This window comes from Hypanus sabinus, chromosome 26 (genome assembly GCF_030144855.1).
Source record: "Hypanus sabinus isolate sHypSab1 chromosome 26, sHypSab1.hap1, whole genome shotgun sequence".
Lineage (NCBI taxonomy): Eukaryota > Metazoa > Chordata > Chondrichthyes > Myliobatiformes > Dasyatidae > Hypanus > Hypanus sabinus.
Window position 1 is genome coordinate 22410881 of NC_082731.1, and position 15376 is coordinate 22426256.

Below are 15376 nucleotides of genomic sequence, written 5' to 3' on the forward strand. Positions count from 1 at the left end.
ATGCTCAGAGTCCACCGCTCTCAGAAGAACATGAACTTCTGTGTGAAGTAGAAATTTCCAGTAACATGATCAAATGTGTTCATGTTAACTCGAGAAGATCTGACTTTTAAATTATAGTTTTGTTATTGTTTATATTTGAAATTGATACATACATGTAAGTAATACGTTTACTGCAGTGTCAGACATTTGTCTTATTGTCTGGTTGTATAGCAATTGAAAAAGTATTGATTACTTTACTTTGCAAGTAAATAATTCATGTTTTATTACTTATGAGATTTTTTTTATTAATTTGAGCCCCTTTATAACATATGCACTACGCCGTACTAGCTTAATCCGGCCCTGTAAACATTCCGTCTAACTTCATTGAGGTGCAGTCTATTACCAAATTTTCCGTATTCACAAAAGATTTCAGAGCAGCTGACAAACAATGCAGTGCTATGCAGCACCAACAGTGCTAGAAGACAGCGTCATCCAGCGGCTAATCTGAAAGTGCAATACGATGGAAGAATGTAGTTTCCTTTACTTTTGAAGTAAGCCCCCATTTTAGAATCTTTGATGAACGCGTAATTTATTTCAATGAATACTCATTACAACATCATGCCAGTAAAGATCGATTTGATGCAGTAAAGTACTGAATTCCGTCTTGCAAAATGGATTGTGCTGGTTGTTCATTGGCTGGAAAACATATCCTCTCAGTTATGATATCATGAGCGAAATTGTCAATCAGTCAGAAATGAGAAGTCGCTATAATGTGAGAAGTACTTTAACTACAAACCTCATGACTTGCATTGACTTTCGATCATGACAACTGGGCGATAATCCCTGTGTTTCAAATTATATTGATATCACACAAATGTATTAACTGTATAATATTTTCGCTGGTGTATATGCGCGTTGGCGCGTGCCCAAGAGGATAAAGCATTGGTCTTGTGATCTAAAGGTCACTAGCTCGAGACTCAGATGAAACAACGCGTTTTGTCCTTGAGCAAGGCAGTAAAGAACACATTGCTCTGCGACGTCACCGGCCGCCAACCTGAATGGGTCCTACTATCCATCCATTGGAAACATCGGAGGTGTGGAGAGTGTTGACTTGCAGAATGGGAAACTGCTCAATGCGCAAATTGATGAATCCATGATCTCAGGAGACTAACGGTTGCCTACAAAAAAATCCTCTCTCTCTCTCTCTCTCTCTCTCTCTCTCTCTCTCTCTCTCTCTCTCTCTCTCTCTCTCTCTCTCTCTCTCTCTCTCTCTCTCTCTCCTCGTCTCTCTCTCTCTCTCTCTCACTCTCTCTCTCTCTCCTCTCTCTCTCTCTCTCTCTCTCTCTCTCTCCTCTCTCTCTCTCTCTCTCTCTCTCTCTCTCTCTCTCTCTCTCTCTCTCTCTCTCTCTCTCTCTCTCTCTCTCTCTCTCTCCTCTCTCTCTCTCTCTCTCTCTCTCTCTCTCTCTCTCTCTCTCTCTCTCTCTCTCTCTCTCTCTCTCTCTCTGCCTTTCACACAATAGAAGTACAATGGGTGCATTATTAATCGAGTGATCGCAATTCTGCTCTACGGCGAATATTAAGGCACAAAAAATAGAAGATTGAATTGAACATCACAGCACAGCATGATTGAAGATCTGTAGGAAATCAGTTTCTGGGTTTCTTGACAGGAAGAGATACCGAAAGCACTTAAGCAGAAATCTGTTCAGCCTGACTCAATAAATTTAAACGGTCAGAGTGGGAACTGACCGAAGGCATTGCGCAATTTCAGTTAAGTAGTCATTTTAGCTAGTTTTCTGGCAGGACCATTTATTTTCATGACCTATGTGGAAAGTTTAAACTTAATCATATTCGTAAAATATAGCATTGTGATATTTAGCGGCATGAGGATAAACTCTTCTGATTGTCTTCTTTTGCACATGCACAGTAGAGAATGTAATGTTAGACAATGTATTTTCAAGGTAACCTGAAGGCCGTTCATATTTAACGGAAATGTGTGAAGAACATTTGCTTTACGGCAACCACTCAGAACACGACACTTTAGTAATCACTAAGGTACCCATGTCTGGAGACTCCAGGTTCAAAGCACTCAATGTTAGACCAGAAACTGTATCCTTATATCAAGGCAGATTATTTTTTAACGTTATATGCTGAGGATTCCAGCGACAAATAATACGTCAGTAAAATTTCATGAGAAGAAAATCGAACGGCATTTGTGGAACACTGCGGCCTGCTGACGGATGTTTATCCAGTCTACTCCTCTGATACTTTTCACAGTTTCATCTTTAATAGGTAACTCGTGATTTTTGAAGAATGAGAAAAGAGATTGTCACACTCACAAAGGCAACATGTATTACTCTTGGCATTTTCTTTCTCTCTCTCACACGCACAAGCACACACACACACATACTTGTTTTGGGTATTTAAGCAGAATTTCTTGCCATAGAAGAGAACAGTTTCAAAATGTCGTGATGGAAATTGGTAAGTAATATTTGTCATTGTCTTCAAATCCATTGTCTTAAATACAAGCACGAAAATTGTGACTTAAAGGGTTTTCAGTGTGTAGCACAGATCATTGCTCCTTTGTTTTGTGTCCTATTCACCATTTTAAACGATCCAAGACGTACTGGCTGGGTTTGGAGAATATCTCTTCGCTATCTCACATTTATCCTCACAGTTGTTCTCAAGGTTATCCAGCTTTCACAGCGACAACAATCAATTCAAACGACATAATTGGGGGCAAGGCTCACTTCTTCAGTTTGCTGCGTTCGCTCAGTGAGTGCACTATTTTGTTGGACAACTAGTTGTTGGTCAGTCTGCTTGCAACTTCTTGTCAAATCAGAATGGACAATGAAGTCTAAGTTGCTGAAGAACCATAATGACGTATATTATCAGTCCCCCTCGTCGTTGTACCATTACTATGAAATGATTTTTTTCTCAAGATGAATAAACACATCGATGACAGTAGAGAATCCATGGAAACGTTGCTTTGACGGTTCTTCCCATTAATGTCAACTTCTCAGATTTCCTTTGATATTGGGGCAAGGTATTTGACTAGAAATAGGCTTTGTCCAGAATAGATCAACGTTTAAAGTAAAAGTACATATTTTGAACAATATATTTTTATTCGGGCAATCAAAGACAGTACAACAACAATAAAATAGAACCAATGGCAGACAGTATCCAAAAGGGCGGACAGCAAGTAATTTGCAAAAAAAAAACAAACTGAAGTCTCAAAATGATATGAGATTCTTCCCGATTGGCGTACAGGTATCTGACAGTGGTAATATCATCTTGGCGATATTGTTTGCATCTTATCATACAATATCTTAAATCCTCTAATATCCTGATGGGTGGGATCACAGAGAGAGTGGAAGGTAGACTTAGTGTGCGCCATATTTTATTGAAACATATCGGAAACTGCCAATCGAGTTCCGTCCAGTGATGTGTAAATACATGGGACGACGTTGTGTTACATAAAATGTCCCCGAAGGCTACGATAGACTGCAAGAAACGCGTCTTCATATAGTCTTGGACATTGGGTTTATGGAAAATGCGCGGATAATCCGATGAAAGATGATAGGATCACCTCGGCCTTCCGAGAGGAAAGTACCTAGAAGTTAACTGATTGAGAAATTGACAGCAAATGGTTCGCTGAAAGAATCATTATGTACGCAGATTTTGAAACATACCCGAGTATTGAAAGGTTATTTACAAAGTCCGTGAGATGGTGGAAATAATCCTTGTAAGATATGTGGTCTAATGAACTAGAAAGAGACAATTAGATGCTGAACGAGATAAATCTATACTTTATGATTCACGTAATCTTGATGCAGAATTCAAAATGATTGGTGAGTAAATCAAATCTCATGGCATTGGGGGGAAGACATTGACATGGATAGAAAACTGGTTGGCAGATATAAAGCAAATTGTAGCGGTGAATGGGTGTTTCTCGGAATGGTGGGAGGTGTCTAGTGTGGTGCCACCGGGCTCGGTATTGGGACCACAGCTGTTTACGATTTACGTCAACAATTTAGATGGAGGCATTGAGAATAACATCAGCAAATTTATTGATGATTCTAAGCTGGGTTTCAGTGTGACATGTGATGAGGATGTTATGAGAATTCAGTGTGACTTGGATATACCGGGTGAGTGGGCAGATACTTGGCAGTTGACGTTTAATGTGAGTAAGTGTGATGTCATGCACTTTGGGAGTAACAACAGGAAGGCAGATTATTATCTGAACGGTGTAGAGTTAGGTAAGGGAGAGCTAGGAGTCCCTGCTCATCAGTCACTGAAGGTGAATGAGCAAGTGCTGCAGGCAGTGAAGAAGGCTAATGGAATGTTGGCCTTTATTACAAAGGGAATTGAGTACAAGAGCAAGGAAATCCTCTTGCATTTGTGCAGAGCCTTGCTGAGACCACAGCTGGAGTATTGTGTAGAGTTCTGGTCTCCAGGGTTAAGGAAGGACATCCTGGCTCTAGAGGAAGTGCAGCGTAGATTCACGAGGTTAATTCCTGGGATGATTGGATTGTTTTACGGAGAGAGGTTAGAGAGACTGGGCTTGTACACGCTGATATTAAGGAAATTGAGAGGGGATCTGATTGAAACATATAAGATTATTAAGGGATTGGACAAGATAGAGGCTGGAAATATGTTCCAGATGCTGGGAGAGTCCCGTACCAGAGAGCATGGTTTGTGAATAAGCGGTAGGTCATTAGGACAGAGTTAAGGAAAAACTACTTCCCCCAGAGTGTTGTGGGCGTCTGGAATGCACTGCCACGGAAGGCAGTGGAGGCCAATTCTCTGGATTCTTTCAAGAAGGAGCTAGATAGGTATGCTATGGATAGGGGAATCAGGGGATTTGGTGACAAGGCAGGAACCGGGTATTGACAGTAGATGATCAGCCATGATCTCAAAATGACGGTGCAGGCTCGAAGGGCCAACTGGTCTACTTCTGCACCTATTGTCTATTGTCTATTGTAATAATTTCTTCTGTGCAGACCTGTCTATACTTTCAGCAGCAATTTCTTCCAGAGGGGCCTATTACCACTATGATTCCATTGTGATTTTCCGAAGCATTATGTTAATACACGGTAAAAACTAAAACGCACAGTTCGCGTTGCACAGAACCCTCTGGCAAATTTACATACCTGGCCACATTTATTCCAAAGAATATTATCAATGACAAATTTACCATTACTTGTGAATAGAATTAAATATAATTGTTATTCGAAAAATTTAACAACTTAAATCGGCAAATGTACAATTTAATAATAAAATAACAGCAATGCAAACAACTTTATAGACAGGGATGTTTGTCTTCGTCTACAAGTTCATTATAATGCAATTTTTTGTTACAATATTTTAATAGAATATATTACGAAATTTTGCAACAAATCTGAACACGTGTTTTCACATCAGACAAACAGTATGACGAACTCAACAGTAGTAGAATACTTTAGGAATTCATAACATCTGACAGGCACAATGCGAAATGATAAAGACATGAAGAGACAGCCTCGGCGTTTACCTACTGCTGTTTCATAAAAACGAGTTATTGACTTCCACTTGTGTTTATTGCGAACATTTCTAAGTATTGGAATCTGAAATACTGATAATAATAATTCATTGACTCTCTAAAATGTTTCAGAGTGAAAGAAATAATACAATATTTATTTAGAAATTGATGGATTACATTCGTGAACGCGAACAGTTAAGCATGTTTCTCAATTGTATTAGCACAGATTTCGGAATTACATAAAATAAATACATGAAATAAAGGATCAGCTGCCCGGCGGAAAGTTATGTGTGCGAGCAATTTAATTACTGAGAATCCACTCTCACACGCAGTTCACAACGATCAGCGCTTTGCAACGACCAGTAGAGGGCAGCAGCAAATAAGATACTGATCGATTATGCAGCGGCACATCTCGGAGGGACTTTACATATCAGGAAACAGTGAAACTTCTGCCCTGGCTTTCAATAAAGCGGAACAAAACAAACAATGGGTAGCGTCTGGCACCAAGGAAGGCATTACTCATCACCAGCAGGCCAGCCGGTCGAAGTTTTTTGCGATTAATATCCCTCTAACTCTCAGATCGCAAACTGAGTGCTGCTCAGCTGCAGCTGCCAGTCGAGAAATTTCGGAAACACTCGAAATGCAGAATGCTGAAAAGAGATTCGGAAATTCATATGCACCTCTCATCTGTTTGTTCAATGACATGAGCTCCTGAAAAATATTTTTTTGGATAACATGCACATACGCTTTGACGTAAAAACATCAAATACATAAGTAATCTGAGAATATATCTTGCGAGAAAAAAAAGTGTCTTACCTATGCTTTGGGAGATATTTTAAATAACAAAGGATTATTTTTCAGACGTTACAGCGGAGTGCACCCAAAAAACTCATGAGCAGCTTTGTTGCTCCGAACTAATTATGGGTAATATAATCCGTAAGTTTTGAGCGATGTCTGAACAAATCATGAGAAGCTTCTAAAAGTTGCAAAGGAAGCTAAGAGTGTCGTTCGGGAAGAAAAGATGAATTATATGAGGAATCTGGCGACTCATATCTCAGAAGTAACTAAACGATTTTTTTTTAATTATATAAAGGTTAGAAGTGATTCGAGGGTAGATATATGACATACACAAAGTGACTGGAGAAATTCTAATGAGAGGTGCAGAGATTGCACAGGAACTCAATGCTTATTTTGCATTAGTCTTCACAGTGGAACACTCGGCAGTATATCGGACATTCAAGAGTCTCAAAGAAGTGAGGATTGTGTAGTGAAAATTACGAGTGAGAAGGTGAGCAGGAAGGCTAATGGTCTGAGGGTAGATAAATCTCCCGGACCTGAGTCGGCTTCTGAATGAAGTAGCTGGAGAGATTGCAGAGTCGTTAATGCTGATCTTTCAGGAATCGATTTCAAGTCACCGGGTGACTGGAAAAATGCAAATTCTAGTACGCTGTTTCAGAAGAGTGGCAGGCAACAGAAAGGAGACTATAGACCCGTTACCCTGACAGCAGTGGTTGGGACGTTGTTAGAATTAATTGTTAATGATGAGATTACGGTGTAGCTGGAGGCAAATGACAAGACAGACGAACGCCAGCATCTTTCCTGAAAGGAAGAACCTGCCTTTCAAAATTACAGCAGTTCTTTGAGGAAATTACCAGCATGGTAATCAACGGAAATGCAGTATACCTTGTGTACTTGAATCTACTTAAGTCCAATGACAAGGTGCCGCACATAAGGCTACATTGCTAGATAAGAACCCATGGATTTACAGGGTATTTACTAGGTTGTTGGAGAATTGGCTGGTCGGCAGAAAACAGACAGTGGGTATAAAGTTATCCTACTCTGCCTCGCTGCCACTTACCTGTCGAGTTCCACAGGGGTGAGTGTTGAGACCATAACGCTTTACAATGTATGCCCATGATTTGGACTACGGCATTAAGGAATTTGTGGCTAAATGTACCGATGATGCAAAGATAGGTGGATGATCTGGTCGTGTTCATAGAAACAGAGAAAATGCAGAGCGACAGAGTATTTAGGAGTATGGGCGAAGAATTGATCATCGAAATACAATGTCGGAAAGAGTTTGGTCATGCACTTTGGTGGAAGCAATCAACGGACAAATTATTATTTTGATGGGGAGAAAATTCAGAAGGCAGGGATGCAAAGAGACCAGGGAATCCTTGTGCAAGATATGATAGATATTATCCTCCAGGTTGATTAGGTTGTGAAGAAGGCGATTGCAATGTTTGCTTTCGATTCTAGTGGTGTAGAATAGATTCAGGTGCAGCGGGGATGTGATGTTCAGTCTGCCTAAGGCACTCCTGTGACCACACTTCGAGTATTATATGCAGTTTTTGGCTCCTTCATTTAGAATAGTTGTACTGTCTTTGGAGATGGTTCACAGAAGATTCACGGGAATGATTCCAGGAATGGCAGGGTTACCGTATGAGGAACTTCCAGTAGAACTTGGAATATATTCCCTGGAGGTCAGAACAATGAACCATAGAACCATACAAACATTACACAACAGAAACAGGCCTTTTGACCCTTCTTAGCTGTGCCGAATCATTTTTTCTGCATAACCCACTGACCTGCACCTGGGACATATCCCTCCAAATCCCTCTCATCCATATACCTGTCCAGCTAATTCTCAAATGTCAGAACGGAGCCCGCATTCACCAATTCATCGGGCAGCTCATTCCACACTCCCATCACACTCCACGTGTAGAAGCCCCCACCAATGTTCCCTTTAAACTTTTCCCCCTTCACCCTTAACCATGACCTCTATTTTTTCCCCACCCCTGGGCTCAGTGGAAATAAGCCTCTTTGCATTCACTCTGTCTCTGCCCATCATAATTTTATACACCTCTATCTAATCACTGCACATTCTGCTACACTCCAGGAAATAAAGTCCTAACTCAGTTTCCAAAGTCCAGGCAACATCCTTGCTTTCCTTCTCCGCAACATTGCAACCTTATTAATATCCTTCCTGTAATTACGTGACCAAATCTGCGCACAATACTCCAAAGTCAGCCTCACCAATGTCTTATACAACCTCAACATAACATTCCAACTCTTCTACTCAATACTTTGTATTATAAAGGCCAATGTACCAAAAGCTCTCTTTACAATCCTGTGTACTTGCGACGCTTCATTTGGGGAATTATGTATCTGCACTCCTAGATCCCTCTGTTCTACTGCACTCCTCAATATCCTAAAATTTACCTTGTATGTTCTGCCTTGGTTTGATCTTCCGAAGTGCAATACCTCACACTTGTCCGCATTTAACACCATCTGCCATTTTTCAGCTCATTCCTCCAACTGGTCTAAATCCCTCTGCAAGCTTTGTATAACTGCGACACTGTCCACTCCAACTCCAATCCTTGTACCATCAGCAAATTTGCTGATCTATTTGCCACATTATCATCCAGATCATTGATATAGAAGACAAATAACAATGGACCCAGCACTGATCCCTGTGGCACAGCACCAGTCACAGGCCTCCACTCAGTGTATCAATCTTCCACTACCACTCTCTGACTTCTTACATTGAGCCAATGTCTAATCCAATTTATTATGTTTCCTATATCTTATTATTCCTTCCATTAATGTACCTACTACCGATGTCAAACTTACCGGCCTATAATTTCCCGGCTTACTTTTTGAGCCTAGTTTTAAAACAACAGAACTGCATGAGCTATCCTACAAACCTCCGCCACATGACCAGTGGATATCGACATTTCAGATACTTCTGCCAGGGCCCCTGCAATTTCAACACTAGTCTCCTTCAAGGTTCGAGGGAATACCCTGTCAGGTCCTGGGGATTTATCAACTCTGATTTGCTTCAAGACAGAAAGCACTTCCTCCTCTTTAATCTGTATAAGTTCCATGTCCTCCCGACTTGCAGTCTGTGATTCCACAGACTCCATTTCAGTGTCCTTAGTAAATTCAGATCAAAAACCCATTTAATATCTCTCCCATTTCTTTTTGTTCCATATATAGCCGACCACTCTGATCTTCAACAGGACCAATTTTATCCCTTACTATCCTTTTGCTCTCAACATACCTGTAGAAAATCTTAGGATTATCCTTCAACCTGACTGCCAAAGCAACCTTATATCTTCTTTTAGAACTCCCGACTTCTTTTTTTACGTATTTTCCTACTCTTTTTTATAATCCTTAAGCTTCTTATTTCATCCATGTTGTCTATAAGTGTTACACATCTCTCTCTTCTTCTTTATCAGAGTTTCAATATCCCTCGAGAACTAAGGTTCCTTATTCTTATTCATTTTGCCTTTAACCGTGACAGGAAAATACCAACTCTGCATTCTGAAACTTTCACCTTACAAAGCCTCCCACCTGCCAATCAGATACTTGCCAGAGAAAACATTGTCCCAATCTACGCTTTTTGGATCCTTTCTCATTTCTTCAAATTTGGACTTTTTCCAGTTTAGAACTTCAACCCGAGGACAAGATCTATCTTCATCCATGTTCAAGTTGAAATTAATGACGGTATGGTCACTGGAACCAAAGTGTTCCCTACACACTCTTCCGTCACCTGCCCTAACTCATTTCCTAACAGGAGATCTAATATTGCATCCTCCCTAGTGGCTGCACCTATATATTGATTTAGAAAACTTTCCTGAACACATTTCACAAACTCTAACCCATCTATACCCTTAACAGTATGGGAGTCCCGATCAACGTGTCGAATTCTCATGTGCGGATGTGGGGATGTGGAGATGTGTGGAACTCACAGAAATATTCCAAATGATAAATTGACTCAACAAATTAGATAAGGCAAAGAATTTTTTTCCATGGTAGGGGTTTCTAGGACAAGAAGTCCACGAATTCAGGATTGAAGGACGTCCTTTTAGAACTGGATACAGAGAAATTACTTTAGTCAGAGGGTGGTAAATCTGTGGAATTTGTTGACATGAGAGACTGTGGCCAAGTCATTGGTTGTATTTAATGGAGAGATAGATAGGTTCTTGATTAGACTGTACATTAAAGGGTATAAGGTGAGAACAGGGGAGTGAGGATGACTGGATGAAGTGGATCAGCCCATGCTTGAATGGCGGAGCAGAATCGACGAGCCGAATGGCCTTCGTCTGCTCCTATATCTTATTGACTCATGGTCTTTATTTCAAAGGATTCTCTGATAATAATGCGTGAATCTCAGCATTATGGCGCGTGTTCAATTTTAAGCAGTGAAAATAAGTTAAACGTTAATCTGTATTAAAACTAATTTCAACCCTGAAACCAGGTGCAAACTTCGCCACCTAATATCGTCACGGAACTTTCCACCCCCTACGGAAGATTTCCAGTTGGTCCACAGCAGATTAGTGGCTGCCGGAAGCAACACACTTTATTTTATTCTGTTTACACTTTCAAAGAAGCTATCGAACCGGCTGAGAGTCTCCAGCACTGGAATGTGCGCCATCCATTGAGATGCGTGTTGTTTCTTCTTGTGTGTATGACAGAATGTTTTTGAGCTCTTTTGTCGGCAAATGCTGAACAGAGAAGACGCGGCTGGTGAGATTTGGCAGACGACAGGACAGAGGATATTTGCAGCGAAGGTCTGAGAGTCGAAAAACCTCGCAGGAGGTGAATGGCGAATGGATGGAATCGTGAGCTCCAATGTCACATTGGACTGTTTCATTAAAATGGGCCCCGTTTTATTTTCTTTACTAACCAGATAGTTTGGTTAAGAACAGTAAAGCTCAATATTTTATTGCATATGGCGTACTGTCTGATATTTTGTGGAACCGATTTGAAACCGGGCAACACATCATGCAGCATTCACAGAAAGGAGATTTTTTACAGTTTAGCTGGACCAGAGGCTGTCTTCCCCGAGACAAATGCATGCTCGCCGAATTTAATTCATTCTTCCTTCTACCAGTGGTGTTCCCCCTGCCACTGGCTGCAACAGAAGCCCAAAGCATCCACCCCCATGGTTAACAGTTGGAAGGTTGTTCTTTCCATTAAATTCTGTCCATTTTTTTCTCGACACGTCCCGTTGTTCTTTGAGGCCAAATAGTTCAATTTAAAGTTCACCAGTCCACATGATCTGTTTCCAAAACGCTTCAGGCTAGGTGAAGTGTTCCTTTGAAAACTGATTATGCTACATTTTGTGGTGAGGACGGAGAAAATGTTTTCTTCTGTTGACTCATCCATGGTGGTCATATTTGTGCAGGTGTGACTACACAGTAGAACAGTGCACCACCACCCCAGACTCTGCTAAACCTTCCTGAAGTTCTTTTCAGTCAAATTGGGGTTTAGATTTGACTTTCTAGCATTCATACAAGCAGATCTCTCGGAAAGTGTTCTTGTTGTTTCAGACCTTAACTTGACCTCCTCCGTTCGGGTTAACTGCCATTTCTTAATTACATTACAAACTGAGGAAACAGCTAGCTGAAAAAAAAACTTGCTATCATTTGATAACCTCATGCTTTTGTGTGGGCATAATTTATTTTACTTTTCGGAGTGCTAGGCAGTACTTAGTGGATGCCCTTCCTTTTGATTGTTGGGAAACATTTGAGGAGTCAGCGTATTTATCAAGCTTTGAAATCTCCATCACCTGGTCTTCCTAACAATGATGGTGAACAGGCCTTGCCCTAACAAGATAATTAAGATCTGAAGCCTTGGTAAAAGTTATCTGACAGCTCAAATCTATTGGGGTGCCCAAACATTTGCATGGTGTTTCTTTCCTTTTTTCCAATCGAAAATTATACAAAACAAAAATAATACACTAATCTTGCTAAAACGCTTAAAATAATGCTTCATCTTTATCGTTATGTCTTCCGGAGATCAGTTCAACTTCGACTCACATATCTATTCACAGTAACAGCCATTTTGATCATGGATGCCCAAAACTTTGCATGCCACTGCATCTGTTTGCCGTTGCTCTGAGAAAGTCAGTTCCCAATTAATGCTCCCAAGACCCTGCCTGGTAGCTTCATATGTCCCCATACTTCAATTGAACGTTTCTCTGTTTCTATCACTCCCCACCGCTATGGTAAAATAGAAAAAAATTGCGATCAGTATCTCCAAAATGTCCTCCCAGTGAGAGAACTGACACATGACCAAGTTCATTTCCTAATAGCAGATCACGTAAAGCATCTCCACTTGCCGGCCTATCTACCTTGCCAGGACACAGGACACATTCCAAAACACAGCTAATAATCTCCATCCTATATCAAACCCTTTGCTCTTGAGAGAAGTTAATCAATATCTGGGAAATTAAACACTCCCAACACGAGAACTCAGTTATTTTAACAGCATTCCAGAGTCTGTTTCCCTGTCCTACACTTGATGACCCTGTTATTATTCGGTCGCTTATAAAAAACACCGAATAGATTTATGGCCCCTTCCACTCAAAGAGTCTTGGTAGACAATCGCTCCATTCCTTCTTCACTTTTCTGCTGCCGTGACGCGATATATGATCAGCAGTGTCACGCCCCCATCTATTTTGTCTCCCTCCGTGACCTTTCAGAATCATCTAACTCCTGGCACACCAAGTAACCATTCCTGCCGCTGAACCATCCAGATCTCCGTAATGGTCACAACATCATAGATCCAAGTTAGACCCTGCGTCTGCAGCATCGGCTATCTGACCCCCTAACTATTGACTCCCCTGCTACTGCTGCCTTCAGCTTTACCCTATACTGCTGAGCCACAGGACCAGACTCCGTTCCAGAGGCGCAGTCGTTGTTGTCCCCCGATATTAACCGTTCCCGAACAGTACTCAAACAGGATTGAGCTGCATTCAGCAATCAAGGCCAGACGTTTATTATTAATATTGTTCATTGTATTTAAGGCCGATTGGAGACCAGGAGGATTGCATCCGTTGCAGACGTATGTTCGGGATAAGAAAGGAAAATGTAGTGCACAATGTTAAAGTGTAGATACCAAACGATTCTCCGAATATATTAATAGTAAATGGACGGGCAAGAACAGAGATTGGAGCGCTGAAAATGTTGGTGGTGAGGTAGATATAGGTAACGAGTAAACGACGGACGACCTGAATCAGAACTTCCCTTCAGTATTCACTGTGGAGGAGAGGACATAGTTCAGCAGTGACAATGGTCGGAAGCGAGTAAGGTGGCCATTAGAAGGGTAAGCTGCTGTGGAATGTAAACTTTTTGCATTGGGTAAATTATAGGGAGACGATGGACTGTAACGCAGTATTAAGAAAGAGGTTAATCAAGAGATCGTGGAGACATAAGTAATGACCTTTCAAGCAAAAACAGATTCTGGCACTTACCCAAGGATGGACATCATTGAGAATGTCATCCAATCCTTCAAGACTCGAGAGAGTATAAAGCGGGGGGGGGGGGGGGTGGGATAAGCCAGCTGATCTGGCCTCTGTATTTGCGGAGAACTTCGAGTCCTTTGCTGAAGATTGTTTATTTTTCCCGGGATCCTGCTTTCACATGATAAAATAGTTCGAATTCAGCATTATTTCGGCAATGGAAAATCTTGCCTGACTTTCTGTTGGAGTACTTTGAAAAAAATATCAAACCTTATTCTGTGGATATTTTGAAGTCGATTTTCAGAAGGTCTTTCCCATGTTGTTCCATATAAGTTAGCATAACAAGAGAAGAGACCATGACATTACAGTAAATATACCAGTTTGGAAAGACCACTGGTTGTAAGGCAGAACGCAACGTAGAGGAAGAAAGAGAGTCTCTTCTTTAACTCCCGGTGATTATTTGTTTTCCACGGGATCTGATTTGCAACGGCTACTTTCTCTGTTAGTTGTCATTGATTTGGAAGACAAAAATGATGATTTGCGGTCGCATTTGCGGCAATAAAGGGGAAGGTGGATAGTGTACTCTGTTTTAAGGAAGCATGGGAGCTACTGATGTGTTTAAGCAGATTGGAAGGACCTGAAAATAAGTGGAAGCTGTACTGCAGAGTCAGGAGGTGTATGACCATGAATTTTGATATTAAAAATGTAATCATGGTCAATTTTCTAAATGAACAGAATATTCAAAATAAATCTGAAATGTAAAGAGGTTTTTGTTTCCTCGTGTACAATTTCTGTAAAACTGTAAATTTTCGTTTTGAAACAATGGTGAGGAATGCAACTGTAAAGTTAAAAAAATTCGAAAGGCAAGATTATATAAAATTAGCAAATAGTATGTCATACAAAAGGCTCTGATTAGGCTTTGCCTGGAATATTGTTAGCAGCTTTTGGGCTCTAACCTGAGAAGTTTTTTTTTTCCTGGTATTGGACACGGTTGGAAGAAGGTCAGCAATAATGATACTAATTAATCGTTCTCAGGCTGTGCTTAAAGGAACTCAGGAGATTGAGTTGAAATAAAATCGAAACTTCTGAAAGATTGGAATTTGTCTATAGGCTTCTTGTGGAGAGTATGGCAAGGAAGTGTAGCATCAGCGGACACAACCTCTGAATAGATAGAGTTCCAATTAGCATGAAGATCAGGAGAAAAAAAAGCTCCTCAGCAAGAGTGTGGTCAAACTGTAGAATTACATGCCATAGGCGTCTATGAAGACTAGGTGAATGGTAATATTGAAGGTAGACGTCCATATACTGATTATTAGTTAAGGCATCATGGGTTGCGTTGAGAATGACAGAGACTGGGGCTGTAGGAAAAAAATAACTGTACAAACGTAGAATCGATTCGGTAAATTCTGCCTTGTACCTTATGGCTTTACCATCTCAGCCCACTAGATATGACTGCCAAATGTCGATATTCGTTGAGGCACATTACCTAGATCTTCCTTGTCACACATAAGATTGCCATTTATTTTAAACTGTTTTTTGTGCTCCGAATGCAGCAGTAAGAGATTGAAAGCAATTTTAAACAGTACATGCACAATTTACATAACCACATAAAACAGCTCATCCGAAAA